The following is a 15,700-nucleotide window of genomic DNA, read 5'->3' as shown; positions in this document are numbered from 1 at the left end:
TCGGGAGAGTTGCCATTTTTTTTTCCGCGTTCCCAGCAAGCGTTAGAACTACGCCGAAACTCAACCGCTCAGTCAGCAAGCACGACACAACCCTCAATAAGCTATGCCAGGCTCTTTCCCCTTTTATACTACTGCCTAGTTCCTTACAGTAGTCTAGCAGCACTCAGAACGCGTCCACAAATTGGAAAATTGCACTAGAAAGCACGTCATGACTTTGAAACATTAAACAAGAGCAATATGTTAAAAATCCTGCCTCAGGAAGAAAAACATCAGTAACAAACAACTTTGAGGCTGATTCCTACGTTAGGGGCCTCGAGTTAAGCCATCGGCGTTACCATTGAGACTCCCCTTTTTGTAACGCACGTCAAAGGAATATTGTTGCAAAGCGAGGCTCCAGCACAGGAGGCGGCCATCTTTGGAAGAGATGGTCTGCAGCCATTGGAGAGAGCAGTGATCCGTCTCAATGATAAGCCTCGAGCCGGCTAGGTAGCATGACAATTTCTGAACGGCCCACACGAGACACGCACACTCTTTCTCGGTGGCGCTGTACGCCTGCTCACGACTGGTCAGCTTACGACTAGCATACAGGACGGGGTGTTCCACTTCTCCATTTTCCCGTTGGCATCGCATCGCACTGAACAACGAACCCTTTTGTGTAGTCTGGCGATCGTAGCACAGGCTGGCTTGTTAGGGCGCTCTTTAGGGCGCTAAAAGCTCTTTCCCTTGTCTCGTCCCAGACGACTGTTTGGGGCTGTGTTTTTCTTAGAGCATCCGTCAGGGGAGCCGCGATATCAGAGTACCTGGGGATGTACCACTGATAGTAGCTGGCGACACCTAAGAACGACCGAATATCGGTCTTCGTGCGCGGTTGCGGGAAGTCTCGCACAGCGGCCACCTTTATTTCAGAGGGGCGGCGACGATCCCGTCAAATCACGTGACCGAGGTAGACAACCTCGGCCTGTGCTAACTGGCACTTGGGAGCCTTGACTGTCAAGCCCGCTTCGCGCAGGCGGGTTAGCACTGCTCGCAAGTGTGCCATATGCTCAGACCAGGATGCGGAGAATATCGCTACGTCGTCTAAATACGCTAAAGCGAATTCTTCCTGTCCCCGCAACACTTTGTCTATGAGGCTTGAAAAGCAGTATGGCGCATTCTTCAAACCAAAACTCGAAACTTTAGGACGGAATGTTCCCGTTGGTGAAATGAACGCCGCATACCTACTAGCCTCTTCTGTAAGTGGAACCTGCTAATAACCCCTGACAAGTTCTAGGGTGGAAATAAACTGAGCGCTACTAACTTTCTCAAGGCGCTCCTCGACGTTAGGGATCGGATAAATTTGATCCTTAGTGATGGAATTAAGCCTGCGGTAGTCGACGCAAGGACGAGGTTCCTTGCCCGGTACCTCAACTAAAATCAAAGGGGAGGTATAATCACTCTCACCCGCCTCAATAACACCGAGCTGTAGCATTTTCTTTACCTCAGCCTCCATAATATCGCGCTGGCGGGGTGACACCCGGTACGCCTTGGATCGTACTGGCTCTGGGGAGGTAAGTTCTATTTCATGAGCAAGAACAGAAGTCCTACCAGTCCTCTCAGAGAACTGACCTTGAAACTCTTGTAAGAGCTGGTGTAGTTCGGTTTTCTGCTCAGGCGACAGCGGTGCTTTACTGATTAAGTCACTAATGACTTGATCGGTGTCTTCCCTGTTCGTCACTGAGCCTAGTCCCGGAAGCTCGACCGGAAGCTCTTCGGGAACGTTTACATCATACACACCACTGCGTCCCGTCGTCTATAGGGTTTGAGCAGATTAGAGTGGTAAACTTGCTGTGCTTTCCGTTTTCCTGGCAGACTCACCACGTAGTTAACGTCCGACAGTTTTTGAACAACCCGTGCTGGGCCCTCCCACTGCACGTCGAGTTTGTTTTTTAGCGATGTGCGCAATATCATTACCTCATCGCCCACCTCAAAACGATGGGCCCTGGCTGTCCGATCATAATAAACCTTGGCCCTTTGCTGGCCCTTTGCCATTGCTTCACCTGACAATTCCTGTGCCCTTCTTAAGCGTTCGAGGAGCCTAAGCACGTACTCCACCACGACTGGGTCGTCGCCCCTGCCTTCCCACGAGTCTGGAAGCATGCGAAGCGGAGACCGCAGCGAGCGACCGTACACCAGCTCAGCTGGCGAAAACCCTGTAGCCGCATGCGGCGCGGTCCTTAATGCAAACAACACTCCCGGCAGACACAGCTCCCAGTCAGTTTGTTGTTCAAAACACAATGCTCTCAACACGCGCTTCATGACGGAGTGGAGCTTCTCAACGAAATTCGACTGTGGGTGGTACACTGAGCTGTGTAACAGCTTTACCCCACACCTTTCGAGAAAGGCTGTCGTCAAAGCGCTAGTAAACCCTGATCTGACTGGATTTCCGCAGGAAAACCAACTCGCGCAAATATGGACAGTAGTGCATTGACTATCTCAACTGAGCTGAGTTCTTCAAGCGGCACTGCTTCAGGGAACTTTGCGCTGGGCAGATCACAGTCAAAGTGTGTCTGTACCCCGTGGTTGTTACCGGCAGAGGTCCCACTGTATCAATAACGAGCCGTCTCAAAGGCTCCGTAATGATAGGTACCAACTTCAACGGCGCCCTCGATTTGTCCCCTGGTTTGCCCACCCGATGACAAGTGTCACATGTCCTCACAAAGTGTTCTGCGTCACGAAAACACCCTGGCGAATAGTACTCTTGCAAGAGACGGTCCTTAGTCTTCTTAACTCCTAGGTGTCCGGACCACGAACCCCCATGCGACAAGCGCAACAGATCCTGACGGGAGCACTGAGGCACGATCAGATGATCGAACTCCACTCCCCTGCGGTCTGGATACTTCCGGTACAGGACCCCACTTCTTTCCACAAAACGAGCATTTTTCTTGGCGATACCTTCTTTGACATTGCAGCGCATGTTTTCCAAGCTGCCATCCTTTTTTTGCTCGGCTATCAAAGCCGACCGGCTGACTTTTAGCAACCTATTAAGTCCATCTGACGTAGGCGAGATAGCTCTTCTAACTTTCCCGTGTCGGGCATTTCCTCTCCAGTAACTGGTGCCTTCAACGCTACAGGCTCAATTTTATTCAGTTAGGACGTGCTCTGAATATCAGCTTGCTGCGCCTCCGACCCTTTCTCATTGTCCGACAACATCGGCCCCGCAACTACCGCCTTTGGAGCGAGTTCGCGAACTCTCGATCTGGTTAAGACCTGAACGCTAGCCTCACCAAAGAAAAGCCCCTTCTCGCGCAGGAGGTGATCGGACCTGTTCGAAAATAGGTACGGGTACTGGGGGGGGGGGGGGGGGGGGGCAGCATAGATCACACTGCGGCCTCGGTCTCAAGTGCTCCGAAAGGTCCTTCAATAAGCACTTTTGCTACGGGCAGACACATGCTATGAGCTTCCACGGCTTGCTTGATCCATGCGCACTCGCCCGTGAACATATCGGGTTCTGCGTAAGAGGGGTGAACTACATCCATTGTAGCTGCGGAATCACGAAGGCGGAGGTCTCGCATGTAAGGCTCGAGAAGCTTCATGTTCTCGTCAGTGCTGCATAATGACAAAAACACGACTTTTGTTTTTGTTTCTGGACACTGCGCCGAAAAGTGACCCGGCTTTTGGCACGCATAACACACGCGCGCTTGCCTCGTCTCGAACCGCTTTCTGCGTTCGGCTTCGGCTGCCGCCGTCTCCTTACGTTCGGTCGGACTGCTTTCACTCGCATCCGCACTACGTGTGTCCCCCCTTGCTCTCATGGGTGTGAACATCGGCCTCTCAAACTTGGAGCCAAATTCACCCTTTTGACCATCCTTAGCTCCACGAGCCCGACGCGTCACAAACTCTTCGGCTAGCTCAGCGGCTCTAGCCACCGTACTAACGTCTGGCCTATCCAAGACCCAGTACCGCACGCTCTCAGGTAACCGACTATAAAACTGTTCCAGCCCGAAACACTGCAGAACTTACTCGTGGTCACCAAACGCTTTCTCTTCTTTGAGCTACTCCTGCATGTTTGACATAAGCCTGTAGGCAAACTCTGTATATGACTCACTTCTGCCTTTCTCATTTTCCCGAAACTTCCGACGGAACGCCTCCGCTGACAGCCTGTACTTTTTTAGCAGACTCGATTTCACTTGGTCGAAATTCTCTGCTTCCTCTCTCTTCACGCGAGCGACTACGTCGGCCGCCGCGCCAGGTAACAAAGTGTGCAAGCGCTGTGGCCACGTTTCCCGAGAAAACCCCTGCTTCTCGCACGTTCGCTCAAAGTTAACCAGGAACAAACCAATGTCCTCTCCAAGCTTAAACGGCCGCATCAGGTCAGTCATTTTGAACGATACTCGTTCTCCTGCACCGTGTCCCTCACTTCCATTACGAGCGCGTTCCATCTCTACCTCGAGACGCTTCATTTCCAAAGCGTGTTGACGGTCGCGCTCTTCTTTCTCTTTTTGCTCTTTACGTTCGCGCTCGTCTTTCTCTTTTGCTCTTTACTTTCGCGCTCCTGTCTGTTTGCCGTCTCCCTCTCCTCAATAGTCTCAAGGTATTCCGACAGCTCGTCATCCTCAGCTTCTAACTCAAGAATAGCCCTTAGCAGTTCTGGTTTTCTGAGTTTGTCTGAGACATCCAGACCCAACTCTCTTGCAAGCTCCGGCAATTTCGGTTTGCGCAACGACTTCCGATCCATGGCTGCTCTGAATGCTGCTTTCTCTACTGCCTACTATTGTCTTGCCGCAAACTAACCCGGCAGCAACGTCAGCCACAATTACCAGCTCTGTTTCTGACACTAACAAAAGCCTGGCAAAACTCAGAAGAAGAAAGTCCCGCACTCACCAAACCTCGCAGCCAAGAATTCAGCGCAGTCGTTCCGCTACAGGCAACCAGTCATCACACAGGGCTCGTTTCACTGCTCCCGGATGGTCGTTGTGCTGCTCAGCATACAGTCGACCGCATATCTTCGCTGCTGTCCTTCGTTGTCGCGATCTCACCGCTGACAACCAGTTGTTGCAAATGGGTCGCAAACCCCAAGGGTAGCATTGGCCTGGAGGCCTGAGGCACAGCTGGAAGCATCCGAAGGTCCTGGCAAAGGATGAGTCGACTGCTAACAGAACAACTTGTTTATTATAGCATCGCAAAAGAGCGGCCGGTCAGGTCGACCGAAGTGGAGAGACGGGAGACCACGTTACTCGACGGAAGAAATCTAAGCGTCTCTCTTGGCGTCCGGGGGCAGCTGCTTTTATACTCTCAGAGTCGAGGGCAAGAAGGAACGGCTTGGGAGAGGCGCCCGTGACGGCGGCGCACAGACACGTTGAGACAAGAAGTGACGCATCCACCGGGCCGGCGCCGGTCAGACCTCCTCGCTTCACAGTTGGGGGAGCTCCTCTCCCCGGCTGCCGCGCTTTGACAAGCGTGGGCACGAACATGCACACACACTCACACACACACACGAAGACACGTGGCATTGAAATATGCCTGGACGCGCATAGCAGGAGGCGTTGGGACAGCGCTGAACTGGCCAAAACGTCCGCCGCTGTGAACGAAGCCCCGGCGTCCGTTGCGTCCGCGCCGGCTATACCGCACGTCGAAGGCGAAACGTAACAATGCGTGTCAAATGTGGGCGAATAAACGATGACGTCGTCCAGATAGCACAAACAGGTGGACCACTTGAACCCCTGAAGCAAAGAGTCCATCATTCGTTCGAAGGTGGCGGGCGCGTTACAGAGACCGAAAGGCATCACCTTCAACTGATAAAGGCCGTAATAAATGCAGTCTTCTCTCGGTCCATGTCGTCGACGGATATCTGCCAGTAGCCGGACCGTAAGTCGATAGAAGAAAAATACGTGACACCGTAGAGGCAATCTAGAGCGTCATCAATACGTGGCAGAGGGTACACGTCCTTTCTTGTGATCTTGTTCAGGTGGCGATCTACACAAAACCGCCACGTGCCATCCTTAGTTTTGACAAGTACGACGGGAGAAGCCCAGGGACTACAAGAAGGCTCGATAATGTCCTTTCGAAGCATCTTTTTGACTTCCTGTTGGATCACAGCTCGTTCGGACGCAGAAACACGATATGGGCGTCGGTGAATAGGGTTCGCATCGCCAGTGTTTACGCGATGGGGCACGACGGACATTTGACCTAAGGGTCGATTGTCGAAGTAAAAAATGTCGCGATAGCCTTCAAGAACGCGGCAAAGAGCTTCAGCTTGAACAGGTGTAAGGCCAGAGGAAAGCATGTTAATGTCGACGTCAGTACCGTGCGATGACGTCACGGTATGGGCTGAGCTGTGACGATCTTCCACTGTGAATGGCTCGATCTCGCCATTCTGCAAAGCGCTAATTATAGCCAATGAAATCCCCTGAGGCAGAACTTGCGCGGTTAACGCGAAATTGACAAGGGGAAGGCAGGTGCGGTTACCAGTAATTGTCAGCACAGTGCGCGGAATGGTAACACCACGTGTAAGTATAACTGCCGGAATTGGTGCGACCACGTAATTACCGTCAGGTACAGCTGGTGAGGACAACAAGTCGACGTGTGTCACAGATTGAGGCGATAGGCGAATAAAATCCATGCAGCTCAAACGGCTTCGAGGCGGGTCGACATGGTCGGCAAGAAGAGGCAAGTCAAGGCGAAGTGAGCCGGCCGAGCAGTCAATGAGGGCAGAATGATTGGCAAGGAAATCCAGACCGAGAATGAGTTCGTGAAGGCAATGTTCGATGACGGTGAAGAGAACGACGGTGTGTCTCTCAGCAATGGTGAGGCGGGCAGACCACATGCCAACAATAGCGACGGTCCCTCCGTCGGCGACTTGTACAACTCGGTCCGGGGCGGGCGTCAGAACTTTCTTGAGCCGACGGCGAGAGCAGCACTCATAATGGACACATGCGCCCCGGTGTCCATCAACGCGCACACAGGAACATTGTCGACGAGAACGTCCAAAATATTCTTGTTCGTGCAATATTATGCAAAATAACAACATCATACTTGAAGAGACTTCACGGCATAAATTAGTCGAACTTATTCCTATGTTTGAATGTATATAGTTCGTGATTAGAATATATATATATATATATATATATATATATCTTCGGGTACATTCATTTTACTTGCAGTGTATCCCGGCTGATTGTAAATGAGTTTCCTGTGCATAGAATATGTGGCCTTGTTTTTGTCAAATAACGTCCAGTGATAGTAGAGGCGTAACTTCATGCAGATGTCAGATGTAGATATCTTGTGGCTGTATTTCTTTTGTGCATGTGAGTGCGCTCTTCCACTGTTGTGATCAGCTGCTCGGCTACACACCCCGGCAGAGGGCGCAGGGTGGCTTTCAAGCTGCAACAACGCAGCTTGCCTTGCGTCCTCTCTCCTTTGTTGCTGATGTAACCTTGAGAGAGTTAGTAAAATATATTGTATTGTATATGTATCATTCAGGCTCATTTTTGGTCTCTTTGCTTTTAGAATATCTTCATCGTAATGAAATTTCATCTCAATGCTTCAGCACTATCTCTCTGGTTGCATCATATATAGACCTCTTCATCTGGCAAGGAGGAATGGGCGCGCGGCGAGCCTTTCCTTCTCTCTGGCTTGTGCGATCTGGGGTGGCGTCGCTTGAAAGTATTGCTGTCGAGTGCTGTGGAACGATTTGTAGATGTTTTAGATCTTACTTTGTGAAATTTACCCATGTCCGTTCATATAAGGTCGTCAGGGAAGCCTTCCGGTGCATCGGTAACTACAGTAAGCGGAAATATCTCTTGGGGGCACAAACATGCGATGTTGTGAACTATTTTGCGTATATCGGTTTTAATTCAACGAAAAGAACAGGTGTCTCTGTATTACCAGCCCGAAATGATAACTCTGCTCACATCTGATCGCTCGGCGTAGGGACTAAAACATAAAACATAAGAGCACATGCTCGTGTACGGCCAGCCTAAGGCAACCTCGAAACATCTAAGCGGCAGGCGCTATCAAATAATTGTGATAAACCAGCATCGTTCTCACCCATTTCAAGTCTAGTAGGCTTGAAATCACTATATGTCTACGCTAGCCTTCCTGCAGGAGGCCGATGGCTCTGCTCAACACAACGATCACTGCGGTTGGTGAACCAGCATGCTACATATATAAGCTATGTGCGTTGGCATTGCCTTTTTGCGCCCTGTAAAGCCATAATATATGAGAGGGATCGTATAATAAGAAAGCGATGGCTATTTTCGAGGACGAAATTTCCGTAATACGAGTGAATGCGTCGTAGAGAACGTAACCATCACAACCGAAAAAAATATTTGGTTATCATCCTCTTTCTCGAAAAAGAAAGAAAAACAGGCTAACTCCACAGGACGAGCTCGCACAGTCACGCCGTAAAGCCTTTATAGATCTATAAACATTGATGCCGCATGCTTGGAACATACGCTATATAGAACAAAGATATCAGTAATCCAGCACCTACCACTGCTTAGGATGCTCGCACAGTTCGTAAACGGTCGCTTTGCTGGACAAGTATAGCTCACACTGTAATGTATGCTGTTGTTACTAACAAAAACGATTTTATTCATGGGTGGAAACCTCATACACAGAACCAAGTAGTCACGCAATGTAATCTGCTGCTAACAGTTTGAACGCTTGTCAAAGTATGACAGCACAGCTCAGGACTATCGTAGCAGAACGGCTCCCAGGCTGTTACGATCGTCGCGTATATGTTTGATTGCTCCTAAACCGCAGCTTGGAATTAGAGGATAATGCTGAAATAAGGTCACATTAGTGAATGGAACTATGAGAAATGCACGATTGATCTCCGAGGCTGATTGCAGGCTCAAACATGCTCGCACACATTGCGCTGTGTGCTCCGTCCGCCTCAACGCCAGCAGAAAGTCCGGCCATACCGACTTAAACCACTTCAGTACGTCTCACAAAACCGTTTTGCATGTACACGATGCCATGTCACACTAAACAGACCGCACGAGCGCGAAAACAAACGCCAAAAACTGCCGCCGAGCGTATACTTGCCATGCAAAACGGAGCGCTCGCCCAATCCAGCTCTCCGATTCCCCATAGATGGCACCACTGCGTAGCAATGCGGTGGCGCCCTTGAATAAACGGTGTATAAGCAAATAAGCTTGACTACGCTTTTTTATTTGAAGAGTTTGTAATTTCAAATTTCAGTCAAAGATAATGCGTTTCTTAAAACAGCTGTTTATCATGGCAAATAAGTTCTGAGGAAGCTCGCAAACGGCTCTACCATCTGAGCTAACCAGGAAGCCAGCACATCGTAGCGCGAGGTCGGATTAATGAACAACTCTAAGCGTAGGCACTGAATAAGGCAAATCTGATATCGCTACGACCTGCTGGACTCCTGGATCTCTAATATGGCGAAGCGGACGCGCCAGAAAGGCGTCGGTCCCGGGTTTGGTGACCTGACCAGAACAAATTTTTTGATGGCGATGCCTTTATTCTGAAAAGTCACGTTTGGTTTCCTTTGTGGCTATGAACCACTCTTGGGTAGATGACAATACTTCCCTCTAATGAGATTGTTGATTATGTCGATGTTCGGTCAGATTCCGGCATTTATATGGACAAAATATAGCAAAGAAGAATCTGCTTTTATATAATTTCCACACACGAAAGAAATAAAGAAGATATAAATAGTGATTGGGGGATGTGTACGGACCATCACTGAAGAGTTTGATAAGAGGAGGAAAGAAGGGCGTCATGTTGCGGACACGCAGTGAACGAAGAGCGCGGTGACAAACCAGTTCCTGAGGTTCGGACGGGCTGCGGTGATTGATCGCGGCAAGACAACAATCGTGCACCTTATCACACAAAGCATGGCCACGTTTAGCTTAAAGGGACTGACAACCAATTTTCATTGTACCCATTTTCCTTGACTGTAATGGAAAGCGCACCGATCGGATTATCTAATCATGAAGGGGTTACGCGGGAAACGTCTTCGAACAATTTTTAGCAGAACTTTTCGATCTGCAGTGAGCTTGTGGTCGTTCACTGGAAGCATGCTGAAAACAGGGATGGATGGGTGAGATAACGATTATACGCCGGCATTGTTGGGAGGCAGACGACAAGTGCGGCCGTATCTGTGAGAAAGTATTTTATTGATCAAGCCGATGTTCCTGCGATTCATGTTTCCCGAAGTGTTTCCTGTAGCGCTTATGTTTTCCGAAGTGTTTCCGGTAGCACGTGTGGTGTTTGGTTACTTGTTTAGTGTACCCATAAGTTTTCGTGCTACCTATCATCACAAAATTTGAGACGCGCGGACTCCATCATATTAAATACAATGCACCCAACAGTGTGACTCCTCGACGGCTTGTATACCGATTCTCGCGCAATAAGGATGCACATAATTTATCTCATTTGCTGACTGTCACCATACTCAAAGTGCCGAAATTCCTAATGATGTCCTTGATAGTCGCACAACTCTTGAATACAATAAGTGTGAGGAATTGTGCGCGAGGCTATTGAGATGTGGGAAGCCATATTGGCATTCGATATGGAGAACAGACAAGTTCTGCATGTATTACTGGACAATATTCGTAAACAGCGGTCTTCCTTCACGCACATGCATAACCATGAAGGGACATGTACGACAATATTTCGATAACTGACTGCAAGTACTGTACATGTCATACCCAAAGGTGTACCTGGCCCGGCGTACGTTAAGTATGATGTGGTACTGTGAGCAGCTTCGGCCGTAACATGCTAACAGACGACGACACAGAGGGACTTTGACAAATTTTGTGTCGTGCCTTTTGCCTCAAGGTGCAAAACCAGCTTGTTCACGTGTCCATCTTAATACTTCAGCACATGTTTTCACGATCTGCAGCTGCTGCGGTAGCCAATGAGTGCGGATAACCAAATCGCTAGGGAAATAACTGGGGGCGCCTTAATGAAACCGATAGGTCAAAATCAAAAGCCGTGCACGACGGCGTCTCTCGTAGACGCTGTGCTACGTTTGGACGCTAAGAATGTGTTGCGACAGAAGAAAATCTGTCGCAGAGTGCTTCCCACGATTATCCTAGCCCGTTGACTCTGAAGCATTAAAAAAATAATAACCGTGGCTGCCTCTTGGGAAGCCTCTGCGAAGCCTGGAATCAATAATCGCTAGGTTTGCCTTGTCGCGATTAAAAGCTCTCAGCATGGTAATAGCATAAGAATATCGTAAGAAATGCGAAGGTTGTCGGATCGTTATCCACCTGCGGCAAGTTGTTTTTTTCATCCACTTTCATTTCCAATAATTTATAGTTTCTTTATTTCATTTATTAAGCACAAATAATTTCCCCTATGTTGTCCTTGGCGTCAGTGTTTGTTCGTTTCTTATATGACTAATAAAGATACGACACCTCGGTTACAACCCCCTTTCTTTCTTCTCGTTTCTTAGCATTGTAAGGCATTTCCAGCCGAGTAGTGGCAACTCTTTATCAAGAAAACTGATGACGCCGGCAGGACAGGCTTCGTAGTGAACTTCTGTGTTCAGGGATAGCTTCTAATTCTAATTTTTCTTTCGTTGACGTCATCACTACGTTAACATGGGAAGATCGAAAAGCTTAAAGTCAATACGCCGCGTGGTGGCCCTCCCGCGAACTAAACCCTGATATCCAGGAAAGCTGGATATGCTTTATCCTTAGCTTTGTATTCACCAGCTTGAGGTCGCCGAATGATTGTTCCACTTCGACATTTCAGTGGGACATCACAAGCAGCATCAACGCAAAATTCGCCAGACACTAATGGGGTTCTGTTCAGGCGACACTTTTGAACGCCATCACCTCAGGAAAAAATATTTTTGTTGCGTGCGTGTTTGTCAATTTAACGCACGTAGTCACCTCTCATTGAGTTTCTGTTTCTTCGATATGTTTCAAGTATAGCTATTAGTGGTGGCTTTAACATAGACTGTGTTTACGAAAACAACTAACAGAGCAACACTCCCCAAAATTTGAATATTGTCAGGAAGCTATTAACATATATGTTGCAAAGGGACGCCAGTAAGTGTACACACTGGGTGCGCATTGCGTCCTCATTTTCAAGTTTGTTCGATCAGCATCTTTCACCCCAAACTACTTTTTCACTGCTAGCAGATCCACGAGCAGAGATTTCAGTATAAGAAGGTACGCCTGGTTTGCGTCGTTTGAATGCATTGCATATAGAACATTCGCTTTGTAGCACCTGTCAACTGACCTTACAAGTTCAAAGTGCGTTTTATGTTCCAGCCAATGATCGAAAATTTTCGTTATAACTTTCTCTATTGAGAGCCACCGTGCACATATTTCAGTGAGTAGTGACCCTCGTTCGTTCAGAGGGTTACAGAGCTTCTTGTAAGCCACCTGTTGAGCAGGTGACCTCAAAAACCAGTTATATATGCGCAATAAATCAGGTACGTAAGGTGCCCACGAAAATCACCCGCCACACTGCAGTTGCAGATACAGCTAGCTGTAATGAATGACAATCTCCGGTCGTTACACTTGCATTGTGCATTCTGATTCCTACGAGACTGCACAGCTCATGGTTAAAGTCCTTGTGATAGCTCTTAATTCTCTTAATGATTGCGTCCGCATTGCAGGCCTCAAACGCTCAAAAAGAATGCTCGTCACCATTTTCCCGTTAACTGCGCTGTTATCAATAAGTACACAAGCAAGTGCTTTGTCACGCTAGTGTCAGCAGACTCATCTGTAATTAAACTAAACCTGCTCTGTCCGAAATATTAAGCAAGATGCCCTTGAATATGACGGAAGAGTACATTCAGCAAGACCGCAGCGCTGCAGCGTTTTCATGCGCTTCACTGCATTGTCTCCAATGTAGGGCTGTCGTAAAAGTATCCCTTTATCATATACGATAGATGATCATCCCTAGCAATTCTGCAACTTTCAGCGATAAAGAGCGCGTTCAGCTACATTACACGAAGCGGTACGGGCTTTTGGAAACATCCTCTGCGGTGCTTCGACGTGCTAGGTGCTGCGGCATCTTGGTGCTTCTTGCTTCAGGCGTGTTTTTTAACGCGACAGCGTTAAGGAGCTCGTGTCGCAGAAAAGCCGGTGTCGTCATAAATAGAAACAACTTCCAAGATGGGCTAGGTGGGAATCGAACCAAGGCCTCCGGAGTGCGAGATGGAGACGCTGCCACTCAGCCATAATTTCGATGGTTCAGCGCTGGACAAAAGCGCCTCTAGTGTTTTTAGTTCGGTGTGCTTGCTCACATGCACAATATTTACATTCTGCAAGGTTTGCTTGTTTGTTCGTCGTCTTGCTGAAGAGTATAAAAGGGGGTCGAGCATAAAAGTGGGTGCTCGAGCCAGTTGTCTCTGAATTTCTGAGCATACTCCAGTTTGGGCGCCCTGCCCAGCGGGCTATCACGTGCACGAGAGCTCCACAGCAGATCTCGCCGTAAAGTTTTAATACAAAAGCGAAAATACGATCGTCCAGCGGAACTTAAGTGTGGTCGTAACATCTGGTGGGTCAAAGAAAATTAATGTACGCCAGCGTACGGTCTCCGTTAGTGGAGCCGCTGTTCAATCATTGTGGTCAGAGAGCGTACACGCCGTAATCCCAATTTCGGCCTCCTAGCTGTAGCTGTTATTTAAACAGTGAGCTCGAGAAATTATTTCTCAAATGAACATTTTAACTTCGAACTCGCTAAAATGTCGCGATATTGTCCGGTCGTGTCGCTACAAAAAATTCGGTAGTCGCTAAAAAAATGTGTGGGTACGATTAAAATAACAAACGCTTGCTACATCGAGCGACAACATCGCTAAAATGGCAACGCTCATTACTAGCCTTAACGGACCAGCTGTCGCTCCGCAGTGTCCCTTGTAAGTGTCACGAGTCTCGCGCGTGAGCTTTGTGGAGCGTGAGCTTTGGCAAGGAAAACGTTTATTCGTTCACTCCCTGGCTGGTTCTTTTGTTCGTTCGTTTGTTCGTTCGTTCTTTCACTCGCTCGTTCGTTCGTTCATTCGTTCGTTCGTTCGTGCTGTTCGTGCTGTTCGCTTACACTGGCAATCGTCGTCGATAGTTTCTGCCTAAATAGCTTTTTTCTTCAGAGTAATAATTCAAATTATCTCAGTAGACGCAATTCTAGGGACAGCGGTGAAATGAAACTAGCGACAATTAGACACTGCGGCTGCCATTACGCCGGTTAGGGGGTATTCTCGGGCGTTTAAGGTTGTCATTCACTTTATTTACACATTATCTTTTTTTCCGCTTTCACCTCCCTCGATGTGGGGTAGCCGACCAAGCACGATCTTGGCGAACCAGCATTGTAAACTCTTTCTCCCGCAAAACTGAATCTTAGCGCACACTAACAAGCTAATTAAAGAAAGCAAGGCATCCTGTCATGCTCGACTAACTTATCCGCGAACCACCGAGTGGATAAACAGCCGGCAAATCAGGCACGTACTCAGGATATTTTTTCGGGAGTGGGCCAATGCAAGGTGACTTTTGTATGCAAAAGAGGGGGGGGGGGGGATGGGTACCTTTACTAGTACAAATGTGAATAATGCCTAGCGTTCGCCATAAAGACGCGTAAACCCGCAACAGAGAAATGAAATAAGTTTTATCCCACAGGTACGCCTGTGAGATACACCCCTCCTTTACTTGGTAAACAAGGAACCACATCAAATGGACTCGCTCAAGAAACAAACGCTGGAGGAACACTGCCAAAAAGAAGTAAACACGCTAAATTGTTAAATAAAGATTTCTAGTAGCGTTCTTTTTAATTATCTCTGGAATAATTATTGCGAAATATGTATTTCCGAAACAATCACAGTTCTTTTGGATCCCTCGTTTACTGCTCTACCAAGTTAAGTGCCGAACCGACTCGTACTGCTATTTTGTTAGTTGCGTAACGATGCGTGGCCACCAGCTAGTGCCGTACAGCCGCGTAAAGTGCAGGACGCTGCGGTTCTAGACGTACTGCGTCCACCGCGGAAGCTCAGAAAAACACCCGCATAACCACAGCAGCGAAGTGGCTACGTCAGGTGGCTCGACTAATAACTGTAGAAGCGTCATTAAAAGCACACGGAATCATTCTCCACTTCCGGCGGCGCTTTGTCTACTTCCTTTTTAAATGAACAGGTGTTGATGAATAAATACTTTCAGAAACAATAGTTAAATTTGTTAATTTTCGCTTTTCCTTCCTGTTTGGCTGTTGCCTCGGCTCCCTCCCCTAGTAGATCGCTTAATTTTTCAAATCTTTGGGACTGTTGTTTCCAGTTGTCCACTTTGCGCGAAAAGTGCTGTACAATTAGGGAAAAACAAGATGAGTTAACGAGTGACACCGATATTGCTTATGGTTTTAACGGTTGTTGCAGAATTTGGTTATTGTAGAGCATGATTTTATTTTCCACCTTATCTTACCCATATCGCGGGTATACGGTTCCGAGGATCTGACAGCTTCCCGGCCAGCCGTCACTCGAGGAAATAATGAAACAAAATGAAAAGTTAAACGCAAGTGACGTTTTCTCCAGCCGCAACTTGTTCCACGAACATACAGACCAGCTGAATACGAACTGAATCTTTACCCTGGTACCTGGATCGGTCTAAAGAAGGCTGGACTAACGAAGAAACAGTGATGCGCGTGCCCGTTGCATTAGATGGTGACAACTGAACGCAGCTCGAGTTATTCGCGCGGGCACCTAATCGATGAGATAACTGGCTTTCACACCCCAGGGGATGCCGATAAC

The 15,700-nt window shown here is 48.2% G+C and overlaps 1 pseudogene; it reads right to left on the bottom strand.

Moving 5' to 3' along the window:
- Positions 1-15,700, bottom strand: part of LOC126526578 (uncharacterized) — a 74,159-nt pseudogene that overhangs the window by 39,976 nt on the left and 18,483 nt on the right.

The sequence above is a fragment of the Dermacentor andersoni genome, chromosome 8, assembly GCF_023375885.2.
Source record: "Dermacentor andersoni chromosome 8, qqDerAnde1_hic_scaffold, whole genome shotgun sequence".
Lineage (NCBI taxonomy): Eukaryota > Metazoa > Arthropoda > Arachnida > Ixodida > Ixodidae > Dermacentor > Dermacentor andersoni.
This window is presented reverse-complemented; position numbering and strand designations above follow the sequence as displayed.